This window comes from Gossypium hirsutum, chromosome A10 (genome assembly GCF_007990345.1).
Source record: "Gossypium hirsutum isolate 1008001.06 chromosome A10, Gossypium_hirsutum_v2.1, whole genome shotgun sequence".
In the NCBI taxonomy this organism is placed as follows: Eukaryota; Viridiplantae; Streptophyta; class Magnoliopsida; order Malvales; family Malvaceae; genus Gossypium; species Gossypium hirsutum.
Window position 1 is genome coordinate 55,042,393 of NC_053433.1, and position 19,729 is coordinate 55,062,121.

At 38.8% G+C, this 19,729-nt stretch overlaps 1 non-coding gene across 1 annotated transcript; it reads left to right on the forward strand.

The window, feature by feature from the left end:
• Positions 1–17,562: 17,562 nt before the first annotated feature.
• On the forward strand, positions 17,563–17,669 carry LOC121209028 (small nucleolar RNA R71). The gene has a single exon (XR_005904146.1). It is a non-coding gene; the product is annotated as a small nucleolar RNA R71 (small nucleolar RNA).
• The last annotated feature ends 2,060 nt before the right edge of the window (positions 17,670–19,729 follow it).

Below are 19,729 nucleotides of genomic sequence, written 5' to 3' on the forward strand. Positions count from 1 at the left end.
CTTGATAAGTTAGCTGAGTTATACATTTCCGATATTGTGAGATTGCCCGGTGTGCCATTATCTATTATATCAAAAAGAGATCCAAGATTTACATCATGATTCTGGAAGAAGTTGCAATATGCTCTGGGTACGAATTTGCATTTCAGTAGCGCTTTCCACCCACAAATGGATGGTCAATCTGAGTGGATTATTCAAATACTCGAGGATATGTTGAGACGTTGCATTCATGAGTTTGAACGTACGTGGGAACAATATATCCCTTTGATTGAATTCACTTATAATAATAGTTTTCAATCAAGCATTAAAATGGCACCATACGAAGCTTTATTTTGTCGCAAATGCCGTACAACTTTGTATTGGACTGAGCTCAGCAAAAATAAGATTCACGGTGTTCATTTTATAAAAGAAACTGAGCAAAAAGTAAAAGTGATCCGAGATAGATTAAAAGCAACTTTTGATCGTCAGAATTCTTATGCAGACTTAAAAAGAAAAGACATTGAATTTGAGATCGACGACAAAGTGTTTTTGAAAGTATCTGCATGGAAAAAAGTACTTCGGTTCGGTAAAAAAGGCAAATTGAGTCCGAGGTTCATCGGACCGTATAAGATAATCGAGCGTATTGGACCGATAGCATATAGATTGTTATTGCCACCAGAACTAGAAAAGATTTATGATGTATTTCACATATCGATGCTTCGACGATACAGATCTGATCCTTCACATGTAATTTCTCTGTCTGATACTAAAATTCAGTCTGATATGACTTACGAAGAAGAACCAATCCGTATCTTAGCTCGCGAGGTTAAAGAACTGTGAAATAAGAAAATTTCATCAGTAAAAATGTTGTGGCATCGACACAGTATTGAAGAGGCCACATGGGAGCCTGATGATGCTATGAGACAGCAATATCTGAATCTGTTTATCAGTAAGATTTTCGGGGACAAAAATCCCAAAGGGGGGATAATTGTAACAGTCTGGTTCAGACCCTAGTCAAAATAGTGGTTTTGGGACCACAAATTTGAGTCAAAAAAATTTAAATATTATTTTTCGTGTTTATGATATGTGAATTAACATGGGTGAAAGTTTTGTATGAAAATTCAATCATTTGTGTGCTTAATTCGATAAAAGGACCTAATTGCATAAAATGTAAAAGTCGCCTGCTATACTTTAAAAGTGTCTATTTGATTTGTCTTTGATAATGAGAGGTCCTTATATGGTTATTTTGCCACTTATATGTATAATGGACACTAATGGCCTTAATATATGTGAATTTATAATGGTTTATAAAAGGGAAAAATAGGAAAATTATTATTAAAGTTATTATTAATAAAAGAAAAACATGAATTAGGTGATATATTCATCACCATTGCCGAAATTCACAAAAGAAAAAAGGAAAGAAAGAAATAAGCTTGCTAGGGTTCGGCTACTTATTTTGGTGATTGAGGTATGTGTTTTGATCGATTTTCGATAATTTCTACGTTTTTGTGATCATTGCTTTGAATTTTATCAAGTCCATGTCTCAATTTCTGATTTTGTTGATAATTTTGAAACATACCATTAATGAAACTATTAGTTTTGTGAAGTTAGTTGTTGATGATTGGAAGATATGTTTTGGGTTAACATGTTTTGTCTTTGGATTTTTGGCGAATTTGAGAAAAATGGGCTAAATTGTGAAATTTGTAAATTGAGGGACTAAAATGTGAAATAAATGAAATGTGTGGACTTGAATGAGTACTATGAATATTCAGTCAAGCATGAGTATATGCAAATTATGTGTATTTTGTGATTTTGTGAATTAGAGACTAAAGTATCAAACTGTGAAAATATGAGGGCTAGTTTGCAAATTTCCCTAAATATGTGTTTTTGGATTGATTTGAATGAATATGAATGTGAATGAGTTAAATTTGAATTTATATAGATCGAGAATTAAAGAATACGGAATTAGATCGGGGAGAGTCGAAAGTCGTCAAGTAGCTGATTTAGTCTATCCAAATTCGTACGAGGTAAGTCAATATACAATAAATGTGTTTGAATTGAATTCTTATTATTCATGTAACACCCCAAACCCGGCCTAGACGTTATGGCCGAATCTATCATGTCACATTGAAGTGAGTTTCAGAAAAACATAGTTCCGTTGAAAAAACCGTTCTATATAAAAGGTCGCCGTGATCCTTATGAAAACTTATCGTTCTTTGATCGTTGTTAAAACCCAAGTTGATATAGCAAAGTGTTACTCATATTAGTTTGTAATTGTACTTTTAAATCAAAGTTGGTTTAAACTTGTTACGATAGCATAGTGTTTTGAAAACATGTATTCTTTTTAATAAAACCGCGCCCATTGCTAGCAAATATGATTTAAAGTAAATAAAATCCCAAACCAAGGAAAAAACTTTAAAAGGCCTTATTACATAACTGAAACCCAAATTAAATTTCTTATAAAATATAAGTTAAGAAGTGAAAACAAGCACGGTTGTGTGGCCACCGACGAGTCCCTCGCAGCACCGGCCCGCCTAAGGATTACCTATGCAGAAAAGCAGAAGGGTAAGTTATGATAACTCAGTGTGTAATCCTCTAACAACAATCAATCGTACAGTAAATAGATACAGTTTGGGCCTAAGCCTGACTCAATAGCAGTTCAACCTCAGTTAGGGCCTTAGCCCAATACAGTAATAGTATCAGTGAGGGCTTAGCCCATCTCAGTAACAGTAATAGAAATGCAATCAGATAATCCTACCCATCCATCCTCTACACTCCACTCCGTCAAGCCCTACACTCCATGTAGGGATAAAATCAACCTACCCATCCCTACACTTCACAATATAGCACCAATTGTGGCACTAAAATAGTATTTGCAGTAGAGCTTCCAGTAATAGGCTTATAGCCTTTTAGTACACTTCCTCTAATATCATATATCCTACCCCATGTAATGCAACATAATATAAATGTATTTACAGTAAAAATAACATGCTCAAACAGTCATACATCACATAGGGGTATATCAGTCATTTACCTCATAGGGGTATAACAGTCATTTCATCAAATTAGGGTCTAGGTATACTTACCGACCCAATAGTAGGCCTACAGTTGTCTCGGGCGACTCGTGCAACCTTAATAGTCAAACAGTGAAAATGGGCCCAAGCCTATAACTCTGCCCATGTGAGCCCACACGTTCTTGTGTCCCATTAAGCCCAAAAATGGCCTTGGCCATGTGAGATACACGGCCTGGCCCAATAATCTTCACACGTCCGTATGGTTTACCCATGTGGGGCCCAGAAACCTGTGGGGCCCACACGACCTATTTTGGCACCACGTTGCCCAGATCGGCCAAAGCCCATGAAATCGCTCATGGGGCCTTTACTGTCAAACGCCCACGTGTTCTGTGTTAAAATCACCACTCGAGTTAGCGCACGCCCGTATAGTGTCTAAAGATCAGTTTTTCGGCTTTTGTCGATTTACAACTACAGTAGTGTGATTACACACCTGTTGCGAAACATGCGCATAGCTCAAGAGTTTCCCAATCCTACATTCAGTCATGATATCCGTTAGTCGATTAATACTAGGGTTAATCACCCATCCTTAATCCCAACTTAAAATAACGTCCAATACTTGCCTTGATCCTAAGAGTGATTAGCCTGCTAGAACTATTGTTGAAGGCTGGTTTACTCTCCTAATCGAAGAGTTGCATTGACAGCAAAACCCATTAATGATGACCACCAAAAACACATGACATGAGACTAAAATACAACTTATTGAAACACAACCCAAGGATAAGAGGAAATAGGAAATCGATCATCATATTTCGAAACAAGTCATGCACTAGTTGAACACCATAATCGTAAATAGAATTACATTGATCAAGTAAAGAGGGAAAGGTTCGACTACTCAGTAATCACTAGCAACTCCTTCACTCTCCAAGAACTCTAGAAACTGAAAGAAGTACCACACCTAGGAGAAGGAGGGTAAAAATCGGTAAGAAGGGAAAAAGTATTCAGCTTTTAGTAGTGCAAGAGTACATACTGACTTGTTGAAGAACAACACCAAACCGCAACCCAAAAGGGATGGAGTATTCAGTCTCACTAGCTAGATGGACTGAAATACACTTTGATGAACTCAAAAGTTGAAAGAGGGAAGATTCAAGTGAAGAGAAGAGAGGAAAGGTGAAGGAAGAGAGTGTATTCGGCCAAGAGGGGTAGCGCTGGAGTGAGGGAGAGGAAGAAAGGGAGACATTCGGCCAAAGAACTTGATACCAGAGAGAAGAAGAGTAAATGAAATTGGTGACCAAAATGTTAGTAGAGAACAATCTGAGAAAGATAAAAAAAGACCAAAAACAAAACGACCAAAACAAAAAGGTTGCAATTCACACCAAGGTGAAAAGAACCAAAAAAACAATGACCAAACCCCCCAGCTTTTTCTCAAAAGTTGAAAATGTCAAAGGTGAGAGTCCAAAATCGGCACACGCACTACCACTCCACTCAAACACCTAATTTTTCTCCCCCTATCGCTCCTAATATCACTCAACCATAACCCACTCATCCAAATCCCTACCAACCAAAAATCCCTTCACCCACTCCCTACAATTCAGCCACATCTCCTCACACTCCTCCAACACTCCAATTTCAATCCCACTACAACACCTTCCCATGCTAGGAGAAAAATTAAACCAAACTACTCTTTCGCGTTGATAGGCCTCGAACCCCAGATCCCCCTTAACACTCCAGAAGCCCCTTGCCACTACACTAGCAAGCCCTTTATGTCATGCAACACTCTTATCAATTTAAGTGTCTACTAGCTAGAGACAAAGGTTTACTCAATTCGGAGCAAAATTTCACTCAGGTCAAGGCTTGAACCCATGGCTTCCCAGACACTCCCAGAGCACTAAACCACTAAGGCAAACATACATCCACATCACAAACACATGAAATAATTTTCTTAATATAGTTTTCGGGATTTTGTTTTTTGGGGCTTTACAATTCTACCCTCCTAAAGGAAATTTCGGCCTCGAAATTTACCTGGTCAAAACAGATAAGGGTATTGTTGTCTCATCACCTCCTCAAGTTCCCACGTGGCTTACTCAGAACTGTGATTATGCCTTATTTCCTTAACAAGTTGAATAGACTTCCTCCTCAGAATTTTCACATCACAGTCTGAAATTTGAACCAGTTCTTCCTCAAAGGAAAGATCTGGCCTAACCTCAATCTCCTCGGTCGAGACAATGTGCACAGGATCAGAGCGATATTGCCTCAGCATAGAGACATGGAACACATTATGAATCTAGTCTAACTCTGGAGGTAACTCTAGGTAATAGGCAACCAGTCCCACACGCTTCAATATACGGTAAGGCCTAATGAACCTATAGCTTAACTTGCCCTTTCGACCAAACCTCAGTACCTTCTTCCATGGCGAGACCTTAAAAAACACCAAGTCCCCCACAGAATACTCAATCTCCTTACGCTTCAGATCCAAAAATGACTTCTGCCTGTTGGAAGCCACCTTCAGTTGATCCCGAATCAATCTAAATTTATCTTCAGTATTAGAAATCAATTTAGGACCCAAAACACGTTGCTCTCCCAACTCTGTCCAACATGTAGGAGTACGACACCTATGACCATATAATGCCTCATAAGGTGCCATCTGTATGCTGGACCGGTAGCTATTATTGTATGCAAACTCTACCAACGGCAAGTAATCTTCCCAACTACCCCGGAAGTCAATCACACAACTCCTTAACATGTCCTCCAGTATCTAAATCACCCTCTCTGACAGATTGTCTGTCTGAGGATGGAATGCAGTACTGAAGTCCAACCTTGTACCCAATGCTTCATGTAACTTCCCCCAGAACCGAGACGTGAAGCGAGGATCTCTATCAGATATTATAGAAACCAATACCCTATACAGTCACACTATTTCAGATACATACAACTTAGCCAGTTTCTGCAGCGAGTAATCAGTACGAACAGGTATGAAATGGGCAGATTTAGTCAATCGATCTACGATGACCCACACCAAATCCTTCTTAGTAGGCATTAAGGGCAGCCCACTAACAAAGTCCATAGTCACTCTCTCCCACATCCACAATGGAATCTTAACTAGCTGAAGCAATCCAGAAGGTAACTGATGTTCAGCCTTAACTTGCTAGCAAGTAAGGCATTTACTCACAAAGTCGATCACCTTACGCTTAAGACTCGGCCACCAATATAACTCACGAAGGTCTCTATACACCTTATTCTTACCAGGATGCATAGCATAAGGACTATTATACGCCTCCTGCAGTATCGACTGCCTTAAATCAGTATCCTTCGGTACAAAGACTCTTAAATGAAAACAAAGTACCCCTTCAATATTCAGTCCACGATCTGAAGCTTCCCCACTCTTTATCTATCGGAAACGAGGACCCAGTGACTCATCCTCCAACTATTTACCCTTAATCTATTTAGTCCACGTCGGTTTAACCTGCAGTTCTAGCAATAGACTACCATCATTGAACAAGATGAGACAAGCAAACATTGCCCTCAGATCAGTCACGGCCATACAGCTCAGTGCATCGGCTACCACATTAGCCTTACCCGGATGGTATTCAATCGAACAATCATAATCTTTAAGTAGCTCAATCCATCTACACTACCTAAGGTTTAACTCCTTCTAAGTGAGGAGATACTTAAAGCTCTTGTAATCCATGTAAATGATACACTTCTCACCGTACAAGTAGTACCTCTAAATTTTCAGTACGAATACCACCGCTACCAGTTCCAAGTCATGTGTCGGATAGTTTGCTTCATGCATCTTAAGCTGATGAGATGCATAAGTAACAACCTTTCCTTCCTACATCAACACACAACCCAAACTAACGTATGACGCATCCCTATAGACAGTAAACTCTTTTCCAGACTCCGGCTGAATCAAGACAGGAGCCTCAGTCAGAACCTTCTTAAGCCTCTCAAAACTTTCTTGCTGCCTATCAGTCCAGTCAAATGGCACACCTTTACGCAACAACTTAGTCAGAGGTGCAGCAATCAACGAAAACCCCTCAACAAACCATCTATAATACCTTGCCAGACCTAAAAAACTTCGAATCTCAGATACTGACTTAGGTTGCTTCCAATCCAGAATAACCAATCTGGAATAACTTCAATTTTTTGAGGATCAACCCTAATCCCCTTAGCTGATACTACATGACCCAGAAAAGTTACCTCTCGTAGCCAGAATTCACACTTGCTGAATTTAGCGTACAGTTGTTTCTCCCTCAGAATTTGCAGAATCAGCCGGAGATGTGTATCATGTTCATCTTCAGTTCTCAAATACACCAGAATGTCATCTATAAACACCACCACGAACTGATCCAAATGGGATGGAACACTCGATTCATCAAATCCATAAAATCCGCTAGTGTATTCATTAGTCTAAACGGTATCACTAGGAACTCGAAATGACCATAACAAGTCCTAAACGCTGTCTTGTAAACATCAGTCTCTTTGACCCTCAATTGATGGTACCTAGATTGAAGATCTATCTTAGAGAAAATCGAAGCTCCACGAAACTGATCGAATAGATCATCAATCCTCAGTAAAGGGTACTTATTCTTAACAGTCAATTTATTCAGTTGTCGGTAGTCGATGTATATACGCATGGATCCATCCTTCTTTTTTACAAATAACGCCGGTGCTCCCCACAGAGACACACTAGGGCGGATGAACCCTCGATCTAGTAACTCTTGAATTTGAGCATGAAGCTCTTCAAGCTCCTTTTGTGCCATCCTATAGGGGGCGATGGACTTCGGAGCTGTACCAAGCATGAGCTCAATTCCAAACTCAACTTCACGGTTTGGATGTAACCCAGGTAATTTATCAAGAAAGACGTCTAGAAAGTCCTTAACTGTTCTAATATCTTTAACAGACAGAACCTCAAACCTCGAAGCAGTGTTGTAGGCTAGATACACCTCACAACCCTTACGAACCAGCTTCTCCACTGTAGGTGCAGAAATCATATTTGATAGATAATTCTGACACTCCCCAATCACAACTACCTCATCACCCTTTTTACTTTTCAATACCACCTGCTTTGCAGCACAGTCCAAATTCACCTGATGCTTAACCAGCTAGTCCATGCCCAATACCAAATCGAATTCTCCAAAAGGAAGTTCCATTAAATCCTATAAAAAGATCATTCCTTGAACCTCCAAAGGCATGTCCTTAAATAATGTATTCACTCTCACTGACTGCCCAAATGGACTCAACACAGTAACCTTACATGTAGTGTTTTCAACCATCATACCCAAAGTCGCAGACACAGTGCAGGCTATATAAGAAGGCGTAGACCCAACATCAATCAATGCAGTATACGGTACATTATGAATAAAGAACATACCTATAATAACATCTGGTGCGTCTTCTCCCTCTCAGCGACGTGCAGCATAAACCAGTGTCGGCTACCTCACCTTAGTATCACCGACACACTTGTCCGACTCTCTACGACCATGACCCAAACCATTTCAACCTCTGGCCTGACCACGACCTCTCGGTGGCTGCTGAACACCTCTCAGTTGCTGAATAGTACCCATACCAGTAGCTTGCATTTGATCGGGCCTTTATGGACAATCTCTGATGCGATACTCCAAAGATCCGCACCTCAAGCATGCCCCTATTCGTTTTCAGCACACGCCCTGATGGCGTTTCCCACAAATAGCATAAGGTTGCGACCCAAAAGTAGCAACATGGGGCCCAACTCTGACTGGCCCATCAACTCTGGCCTTTTTCTTAGGCCTCAGAACTGAACTTGAGAGCTCCCAAACCCTCTTGTGCCTACCCCTGTCTGACTCATGATTCTGGCGCTCAGTGTACTTTACATCCTCGACAATCTTTGCCTTTTCTACTAACACAGCAAAGTCTCGTTCCCTTTATGGAGCTATCAGAACTCGCAGATCATCTCTGAGGCCATCCTTAAAATGAATGCAGCGCTCATACTCAATTGCTACCATCCCACGTGTATAACGGCTAATTCGCAAAAACTCAGACTCATATCAGCCACTAATTTATCCCCTTGAGCCAAATTCAGAAACTCTCTCCTCCGGGCATCCACGTAACTAGCACCTACATATTTTCCTTGAAATACAGTCTTGAAGAATTCGCAAGTCAATCAGTCGGGCTGAGTACCCTCTTTCACTGTAAGCCACCACTGATAGGCTTCATTTCGTAGCAACGAGACTACACCTTTTAATTTTTACTCTGGGGTGCAGTCGAGGTCATCCATGATCCTTTCTATGGCCTCAATCCAATATTCAGCCACATTAGGGGCAACTCTAGCGATACCCTTAAAGATCTCAGCCCTATTAGGCCTGAGTCATTCCCTCACCAACCCACGGCCCACAGTACCAGTATTAGGCCCAATGAACCTTTCCAAAATCTACAACATAGCTTGGGACAATGCGTCATCCCCAGCTGCATGATCGTGTAACCCAGTCTCAGTCACAGGTGAAGCCGGTGCCTCTCTAGCTTCATTGCTAGGCATATGACCCAATGCTGACGACCCAGCCCGAGCACCTCTACAGCCTCTGTCGTCGCCTCTTGTACCCCTTCCACGAGTACCTCTGGTGCTCATATCGATTTACATATTATTTGAATTATAAATCTTATGTATTAGTTTACAGTTCCAGTGTTTATTGCAAGATATGTTATGGAAAATATTATCAGAAATTTAAAGTTTTGTTTTCGTAGATACAATCTTGACTACAGTTTTATTTGCCCTAACAAAAGTCTCAGTACCGTCTATACCTACAGTAATCTCAGTATTTTAATTAAATCGAACAGTAGTTTCAGATGACTTACAGGACCAAAGCTAAAGACTCAATAGACCACACATTTAGTAAAACACTTTTTAAATCATTTGAAACAATTCTTTTTCGGAGTTTTAAGTTCTAAAAAAACCCAAATACATAGCTGAGTTTTACAACCTGGCTTTGATACCACTAAATGTAACACCCCAAACCCGGCCTAGATGTTATGGTCGAATCTGTCATGTCACATTGAAGTGAGTTTCGAAAAAATGTAGTTTCGTTGAACAATCCATTCTATATAAAACCTCATCGTGATCCTTATGAAAACTTATCATTCTTTGATCGTTGTTAAAACCCAAGTTGATATAGCAAAGTGTTCTCATATTAGTTTGTAATTGTACATTTAAAACAAAGTTGGTTTAAACTGGTTACGATAGCGTAGTGTTCTGAAAACATGTATTCTTTTTAATAAAACTTGGCCTATTTCTAGCAGATATGATTTAAAGTAAATAAAATCCAAAACCAAGGAAAAAACTTTAAGAGGCCTTATTACATAACTGAAACCCAAATTAAACTGCTTATAAAATTGAAGTTAAGAAGTGAAAACAATTACGGTTGTGTGGCCACCATCGAGTCCCTCGTAACACCGGCCTGCCTAAGGATTATCTGCGCGGAAAAGTAGAAGGGTGAGTTATGATAACTCAGTGTGTAATCCTCTAACAACAATCAATCTTACAGTAAACAGATACAGTCTGGGCCTAAGCCTGACTCAGTAGCAGTTCAATCTCAGATAGGGCCTTAGCCCAATACAATAATAGTATCAGTGAAGCCCCTAGCCTATTTCAATAACAGTAATAGAAATGTAATCAGATAATCCTACCCATCCATCCTCTACACTCCACTCTGTCAAGGCCTACACTCCATGTGGGGATAAAATCGACCCACCCATCCCTACACCCCAAAATATAACACCGGTTGCGACACTAAAACAATATTTGCAGTAGAGCTACCAGTAATAGGCTTATAGCTGTTCAGTACACTTCCTCCAATATCATATATCCCACCCCATGCAATGCAACATAATATAAATGTATTTACAGTAAAAATGACATGTTCAAACAGTCATACATCACATAGGGGTATATTAGTCATTTACCTCATTGGGGTATAATAGTCATTTCATCAGATTAGGGTCTAGGTATATTTACCGAGCCAACAATAGGCCCACAGTCGTCTAGGGCAACTCGTGCAACCTTAACAATCAAACAGTGAAAATGAGCCCAAGCCCATAACTCTGCCCATGTGGGCCCACACGCTCCTGTGGCCTATTAAGCCCCAAAATGGCCTTGGTCGTGTGAGCTACATAGCCTAGACCAATAATCTCCACACGTCTGTATGGTTTACTCGTATGGGGCCCATGAACTCGTGGGGTCCACACTGCCCATTTCGGCCCTACATGGCCCAGATCGGCCTAAAGGCTAGTTTGGCAATTCTTTTGAAAAATGATTTTGAGAAGTGCTGTGGCAAAGTGCTTTTGAGAAATGCTTTTGAAAAGTTTGGCTTAAAATTTGAGTGTTTAGCATTGCTGTCAAAAAATGCTTTTGAGAAATAAAATGTCCATTTTAGACATGTTATTATTAAGTAACAAATATGCATTTAAATAATATTTAAATTAGTTAATATTATTATATTTTAGTATGAATATAAAAAAATTATTATAACTTGTTGTAAATATTTTAATATATAAAATATAAATTTTAAATATTTTTAAGTAATAAATATTAATTACTTATAAAATTTAATTAGAATATATAAACTACATTTTAAATATTTAAATATAACCATTAAATATTTTTAATTAGTATTTTAAAAAATATTTTTTTATTTTTTAATTAATGATTTTAACACATTTGTAATTAAGCACCAAGAAAAAAAAGGGAAAGTACTATGTTATTGGAGGGGTGAAAAAGTAATTAAGCACTAAAAGTACTTTTGGGAGAGGAAAAGCTAAAAATTTTAGCTTTTCCTTTTCAGAAGTGCTTTTGAAAAGCACTTCTGAAAAGCCAAAACCAGCTTGTTCTGTACAATTTTTCTTCCAAAAGTGCTTTTGGAGCCGGAAGTGCTTTTTTTAAGTACAGAAGAACAGACCCTAAGCGCATGAAATCTCTGATAGGGCCTTTACTATCAAACGCCCACGTGTTCTGCGTTCAAATCACCACTTGAGGGAGCGCACGCTCATATAGTGTCTAAAGAGTAGTTTTCTGGCTTTTGCCAATTTCTAGCTACTATAGTGTGATTAAACACCTGTTGCGAAACGTGCGCCTAGCCCAAGAGTTTCCCAAATCTACATTCAGCCACGATAATTCGTTAGTCGATTAATACTAGGGTTAATCACCCTTCCTTAATCCCAACTTAAAATAACATCCGATACTTGCCTTGATCGTAAGAGTGATTAGCACTGCTAGAACCGTTGATGAAGGCTGGTTTACTCTCCTAATTGAATAACTGCATTGACAGCAAAACCCATTAACAATGACCACAAAAAACACATGACGTGACACTAAAATACAACTTATTGAAACACAACCCAAGAATAAGAGGAAATAGGCAATCGACCGTCATCTTCCTAAACAAGTCATGCACCAGTTGAACACCATAATCATAAATAAAATTACCTTGATAGTGTAAAGAGGGAAAGGTTCGACTACTCAGTAATCACTAGCAACTCCTTCACTCTCCAACAACTCTAGAAACTGAAAGAAACACCACACCTAGTAAAAGGAGGGTAAGAATCAGCAAGAAGGGAAAAAGTATTCGGCTTTTAGTTGTGCAAGAGTACATACCGACCTGTTGAAGAACAACACCAAACTGCAACCCATAAGGATTGGAGTATTTGATCTCACTAGCTAGATGGATAGAAATACAATTTGATGAACTCGAGAGTCGAAAGAGGGAAGATGGTATATTCGGTCAAGTGAGAAGAAGAAAGGAAAGGTGAAGGAAGAAAGTGTATTCGGCCAAGAGGGGTAGTGTTGGAGTGAGGGAGAGGAAGAAAGGGAGATATTAGACCAAAGAGCTTGATACCAGAGAGAAGAGGAGTAAAGGAAATTGGTGACCAAAATGTTAGTAGGGAACAATTCGAGAAAGATAAAAAATGACCAAAAACGAAACGATCAAAACAAAAAGGTTCCAATTCACAGCAAGGAGAAAAGAACCAAAAAAAATGACCAAACCCCCCAGTTTTTGCTCAAAAGCCGAAAATGCCAAATGTGAGAGTCCAAAATTGGCACACCCACTACTACTCCACTCAAACTCCTAATTTTTCTCCCCCTATCGCTCCTAATATCACTCAACCATAACCCACTCATCCAAATCCCTACCAATTGAAAATCCCTCCACCCAGTCCCTAGAATTCAGCCACATCTCCTCACACTCCTCCAACACTCCAATCTCAATCCTACTACAACACCTTCCCAAGGTAGGAGCAAAACAAAACCAAAATACTCTTTTGCGTTGACAGGCCTCGAACCCTAAATCCCCTTTAACACTCCATACACCCTTTGCCACTACACTAGCAAGCCCTTTATGCCATGCAACACTCTTATCAATTTAAGAGTCTACTAGCTGGAGACAAAGGTTTACTCAATTAGGAGCAAAATTTTGCTTAGGTCATGGCTTGAACCCATGGCTTCCCAGACACTCCCTGATCACTAAACTATTAAGGCAAACAGACATCCACATCACAAACACACGAAATAATTTTTTTACATAGTTTTCAAGATTTGGGTTTTTGGGTCGTTACAATTCATATGATATAGAATTATGATGAATGAATGGTCGAGCTAAATATGTACTATTCAAAAAAGTATCGACAAAGTTCCAATGTCCGAAAAGCCCATATGAACCTTAGGAATAGTTAGGATACATATGTCATGACATAGGATTTTTGATATGTGTTATCGTGTATGACCACGTCTGGGACGTTGGCATTGACTTCTGTTTTACGTGTAAGACCATGTTTGGGACATTGGCATCGTTAATCGATTTCATATAATACTTTGTCTTGGACAGTTGCATCGATCTTTGATTACATGTAAAACCACGTCTGGGACGTTGGCATTGTATTTACTTCCCAAGCTGTCTGCGTATTCTTATGTTTTCGAACAATTCAAATGGGCATTTCGAGAATTCGAATGACTTTGTAAAATTGTATTCGATTTAGGTATGTTTGCATTATATATTATGTTTCAGAATGAAAGGTAAGTAGATGTACGAATGATAATCTATGATCTAAGTGTATGAATATGGGATTTGTGTTGATATTTGGCTACAAAGTATAAGTAATTTGAAGATGTTTATATGCTTTAAATGATAAGTTTACTTGTATATGGCTTACTAAGCTTTTGAAAGCTTACTTTGTGTGTGTTTGCATTGTTCTCTAAATATCGAAGCTACTGTGAGCTCGGAGATCGTCGAGGATTGTTACCACATATCGAATCTCATTTTTGGTACCCTTTGAAAATGTATATAGTAAAGTATGGCATGTATAGGCTAGAAGTATTTTGGATATGTTATGTAATGTTTATACCATGCCATGTGATATGGCTAGCTTGTGTTTAAACTTATAGTTTGATAATGGTATATAATATATGATGCTAATGTGGTAATGTGATATGTTTTTGGTTGGCCAAAGGAAATGGTCTATTGGGTAAGGTTTTAGTATGATATTTGGTTGTATGTTTGGAGATTACCAAATTATATGTTTTGATATGTTTTTGTGTTATGTTTTGACATAAATTAGTAAGGTTCATGAGCTTGGAATTGATTGGAAATGTTATGATATGAACGACATATGTTCTGATATTGAAATTGGTTGTAATTGTAGTGCATATATGCTTGGTTTGGTGCTTGGTTTGGTGCTTATAGGTTTGACCCAATTGGGGTGGCAAATTGGCTATTCAAATGGCCTATTTTTGTCCACACAGGCAGAGACACGGGCATGTGTCTCAGTCGTGTACAACACACGGCTATGTCACATGGCCGTGTGTCCCCTTGGGTACACTACGAATTAAAGTCAGTATACCCTCTAGTTTTGACATGGGCTAGACACACGGGCATGTCTTTGGTCATGTTTGGCACACGGGCTGGCACATGGGTGTGTGGTCGTCTGTATGGCCAAGTCAATAGCCTCCCTAATTCTTTACACAGCCTGGCACACAGGTGTGTCTTGTGGCCGTGTGGACAAGTCAGTTTGTATGCCCTGTTTCGCCATGACTTAGACACACGGGTGTGTCTAATGCCATGTGAGGCATACGGCCTGTTCACACGAGTGTGTGACACTTGAAAAGTTAAAATTTTTCTATGTTTCTGAAACTTTCATATGTTACCCGCATGTATGATTTAGGCTTTGTATGCTCGATTTAAGTTCATATTGAGTAAGAATGACTTATATTTATTGAAATGAGATGATATTTGATATATGACTATTCCGAATTGAGTTACAAGTCTGGTAATGCATCTTAACCTATTCCGGTGACAGTTACGGGTTAGAGGTGTTACATGTAATAGTTCTCGTTAGAATCAACTCTTTACGCTCATTTTCAACAATCGTGATTCCACCTTTCTTCAGCACACACTGTACCGGACTTACCCATGAACCATCTGAAATATGATAGATGATTATTGCATCTAACTATTTTATCACTTCCTTTCTCACAACTTCTTTCATAATAGGATTGAGCCTCCTTTGCCCATCAATTTGAGCTCTTCCACCTTCTTCTAAAATAATTTATGCATGCAAAACGAAGGGCTTATACCTCGAATATCAGCTATGGTCCAACCAATTACTTTCTTAAATTTCTTTAGAACAGTAATTAGTTGCTCCTCTTGATCTTTCATTAGTCTTACTGAAATAATCACAGGCTTGGGTTGCACAAATTGTCCGAATTCTAACTCCAACATTTCAAACCGTGTGGATTGAATAAAATTTCTCGGATTAGCTTCCTCCAAAACCATGAGTTCTTCACCTTCTTTATCCTTCAAAGGGTCAAGATGTAAGGCTTTCTCCAATGGATCTTGTTCAAAATTGATTTCCATAGAAACCAAGGTTTCTATATTTTCCATAACTGAACACTCTTCTGTCAGATCGGGAAATTTCATCACTTTAAGAATGTTAAAGGTTACCTGATCGTCTTGAACTCGCATGGTGAGTTCACCTTTCTCCACATCATTTAACATTCTTTCCGTGCCTAAGAAAGGTCTCCCAAGGATGATCGACACTTTTTTTCTACTTCCAAATCTAAGACAATAAAGTCAATAGGAAAAATAAATTTATCGACTCTTACCAAAATATCTTCAATATTTCTTTCAGCATCTGCTAAAGATCGATCCGCTAGCTGAAGCGTTATAGTTGTAGGTCTTACTTCACCTATCCCTAGCATCTTGAAAATAAACTTAGGCATCAAGTTGATACTCACTTCTAAATCACACAAAGCTTTACCACAATAAGATTTACCAATGTTACAGGGTATAGTAAAGCTTTCTGGGTCTTTCAATTTTGGTCGTAGCTGCAGGAACACACTACAGTCCTTTGTCAAGGCAACAATTTCATACTCACTCAGTCATTTCTTCTTGGATAGTATATCCTTCATAAACTTCACATAATTCGACATTTGTTCTAAACCCTCCACCAACAGAATATTGATGTGTAACTGCTTCAGAATATCCAAAAACTTCTTGAATTGTACCTCCTGTTTCTGCTTGTGTTGCTGCAATCTTTGTGGATATGGAGGTGATAAAACTTTCAGTTAAATCGGCTAACTCTTTTGAGTAGGTAAATCTGCATCCAAAATAGATGTTAAAGTATTTGAATTCACTAAGTTAGGATTTACCTTGTCAGTCTTTGTAGATCCTGACTCTTTTGGTATAGGAATTTCAACAGTTGGTCGATTCTTCTCAACGGGCTTATCTTCAACATCAATAAATCGGGGTTCCAAAATTTTACCACTTCGTAATGCCACTGCCTTGATATGTTCTTTACCGAAATTTCTTAGATTCTCAGTATAGCTCGGCAAGGTTCATTACGATCTATTACGAAGCTTTATAGCTAACTAACCCATTTGGTTTTCCAAATTTTTCAATATTGCTGTTTGGGTTTGGATCAAAGCGTCATTCTTTACCATGTACACTTTCAACAAGTTCTCCAAACTGTTTGATGCCTCAACTTGAGGTGGTTTTGGAGCTTACTGATTAAACCCTTGAGATTGGTTGGGTCTATGCTGCAAGAAGTTGTTATTCGGTCCATTTCCTTGGTTACTCAAAGAAAAGTTAGGATGATTAGCCATGAAGGATTGTAGAAGTTGGACTGGGGTCCTTGTCCACTCCTATTTTGATATTGGTTCCCCACATAGTATACTGACTCGGGATTTTATGGACAATTCTCAAAAGAATGACCTTCCCCACAGTACACACAGGAAACTACTTCAAACGGACTTGGTGGCTAAGCTGTAAAATTATTAGCACTATTAGCGATAAATTATTTTAACATATAGGAAATAGATGATACTTGAGCCGATAACGAAGTGAGGGCATCAACTTCATGAACTCTGGCTACACGTCTTCCTGAAGCTATTCGATTTGTTGACCATTGATAGTTATTAATCGCGATCCTCTTGATGATCTCATAAGCCTCATTATAAGACTTAGACAAAATTACACCATTTGCAGAAGCATCTACCATCAATCTTGTATGTGCATTGAGACCATTATAAAATGTCTTCAACTGGATACAATAAGGAATCCCATGATCAGCACACTTACGAAGTAACTCCTTGAATCGCTCCCAAGCCTCATATAAAGACTTGTCATCCAATTGTTGGAAATTTGTGATCTCATTCCTCAACTTAGTGTTTTTGCTAGGCAGGACATACTATGTCGATAACAGGGATGTGTTAGGTTTGAAACAGTTTAATCACACAACTCTAAAAACTCGGGAAGGCTTCCTACGGTCTATTATGAAGCTCTGTAGCTAACTAACCCAATTGGTTCACCAGATTTTTCGGTGTTTCTGCTTGAGTTATGATTAAGGTGTCATCCTCTGCCATGTATGCCTTCAACAAATTCTCCAACTTGTTGGATGGTTCAGCTTGTGGTGGCTTTTGAACTTGTTGACTAAACCCTTAAGGTTGATCGAACCCTTAAGGTTGACTAGATCTATGCTGCATGTAGTTGTTGCTCGATCTAGCTCCATGGTTTCTCCAAGAAAAGTTTGGATGGTTTCACCATGAAGGATTATAGAAGTTGGACAGTGGTCCTGGTCCCCTTTTGTACCACCCAAACGTGGCCAGACGTTATGATTGGATCTTGTGATATCACATCGAAGTGATTTTCTAAAAACATAAATCGAAACTTTAGCTAGCCTCTTTGTATAGTTTGAAAAGCCACATTAAAAAGCGTGTCTATCCATTGATGATGTGGAATTGAATGATTAAATTTTACTTATATTACAACGTTATTAATTTTGTAAAACAATTTCCGTTTGCGAAAGCTTTTAAAACTAGTTGTGATTTCGTGGTGTTTTAGAAAACATTTGGCTTTTGAAATATTGCGACTTTTCTACTGCCAGCATATATAAATCCAATGAATAAAAATAAACCACCAATTTCAAAATAAATACCCAAGAGGCCTTATTACAGAAAGAAAAACCCAAAATATAACCAAAACGTAAATTAATAAAAGATAAGTAAAGCGAGTGGCTACCGCTGAGTCCTCCGTTGCAACAATCCTGCCTAAGTCTGGGGATTACCTACACAATTAACAGATGAGTAAGTCTACAAAACTCAGTGTGTAATCCCATAATAGCAATCAATCAGAGTAAACACAATTTGGGGTTAAACCCTTACAGTCTCAATGAGGGCCTTAGACCATTTCAGTAACAGTAGTAGTCTGGGCCTAAGCCCATTTTAGTAATAGTAGCAGTCTGGGCCTGAGCCCATTTTAGTAACAGTATTAGTATAGTATGCAATCAGAATGTCCTACCCAATCCAGCCTCTACACACCATCTCCGTACCAACCCTACCCTACACACCATGTGGGGATAAAATCGACCCACCCAACCCTACACTCTAAGTAGCACCAATTGTTGCACTAAAATGATATTTGCAGTAGAGCTGCCAAAAATAGGCTTATAGCCTTTCAGTATACTTCCTCCAAATCATATATCCCACCCCATGCGATGCAACAGAATATAAATATATAAGCAGTATAAATGACATACTCAAACAGTCATACATCACATAGGGGTATATCAGTCATTTACCAAAAATAAGGGTCTAGGTACACTTACGGGCCCAACAGTAGGTCCATAGCCATCTTGGACAACCGTGCAACCTTAATAGACAATCAGTGCAAATGGGCCCAAAGCCCATAAAAAGACCCATGTAGGCCCACACGCCCATGTGGCCCAATAAGCCCAAAAATGGCCTTGGCTGTGTGAACTACACAACCTGACCCAATAATCTCCATACATTCGTGTGATTTACCCGTGTGGCCCACGAGCCTGTAAAAATAGTCCATGAAATCGTGTGCATCCAGTTTACCATACAAGTGAGCGTATGCTCGTGTAGCAAAAATAGTCCTACATTTTCAGCTTTTATCGATCTATGCTAATATGAAACATCCCGAAATAGAGCCTAGTCAGAACAGTGGTTTTGGGACCACAAATCTGACGTTGAAATATTTTTTTATGATTATTATAAGTCCTAGAATATGAAAATATGCATGTGTTAAAGTTTCATGAAGAAATTGAATGAGTAAGGCGTCCAATTGGAAAATAAGGACCAAATTGAATAAATAGCAAAACTTGGAATGTAGAAGCAATTTGCATGAAATTGCTTTAGATTATTAATTAGAAGGTCTTAAAGAGCAATTTTCCTAATTTCAAAGTTTTTGGACAAAAATGGGCAT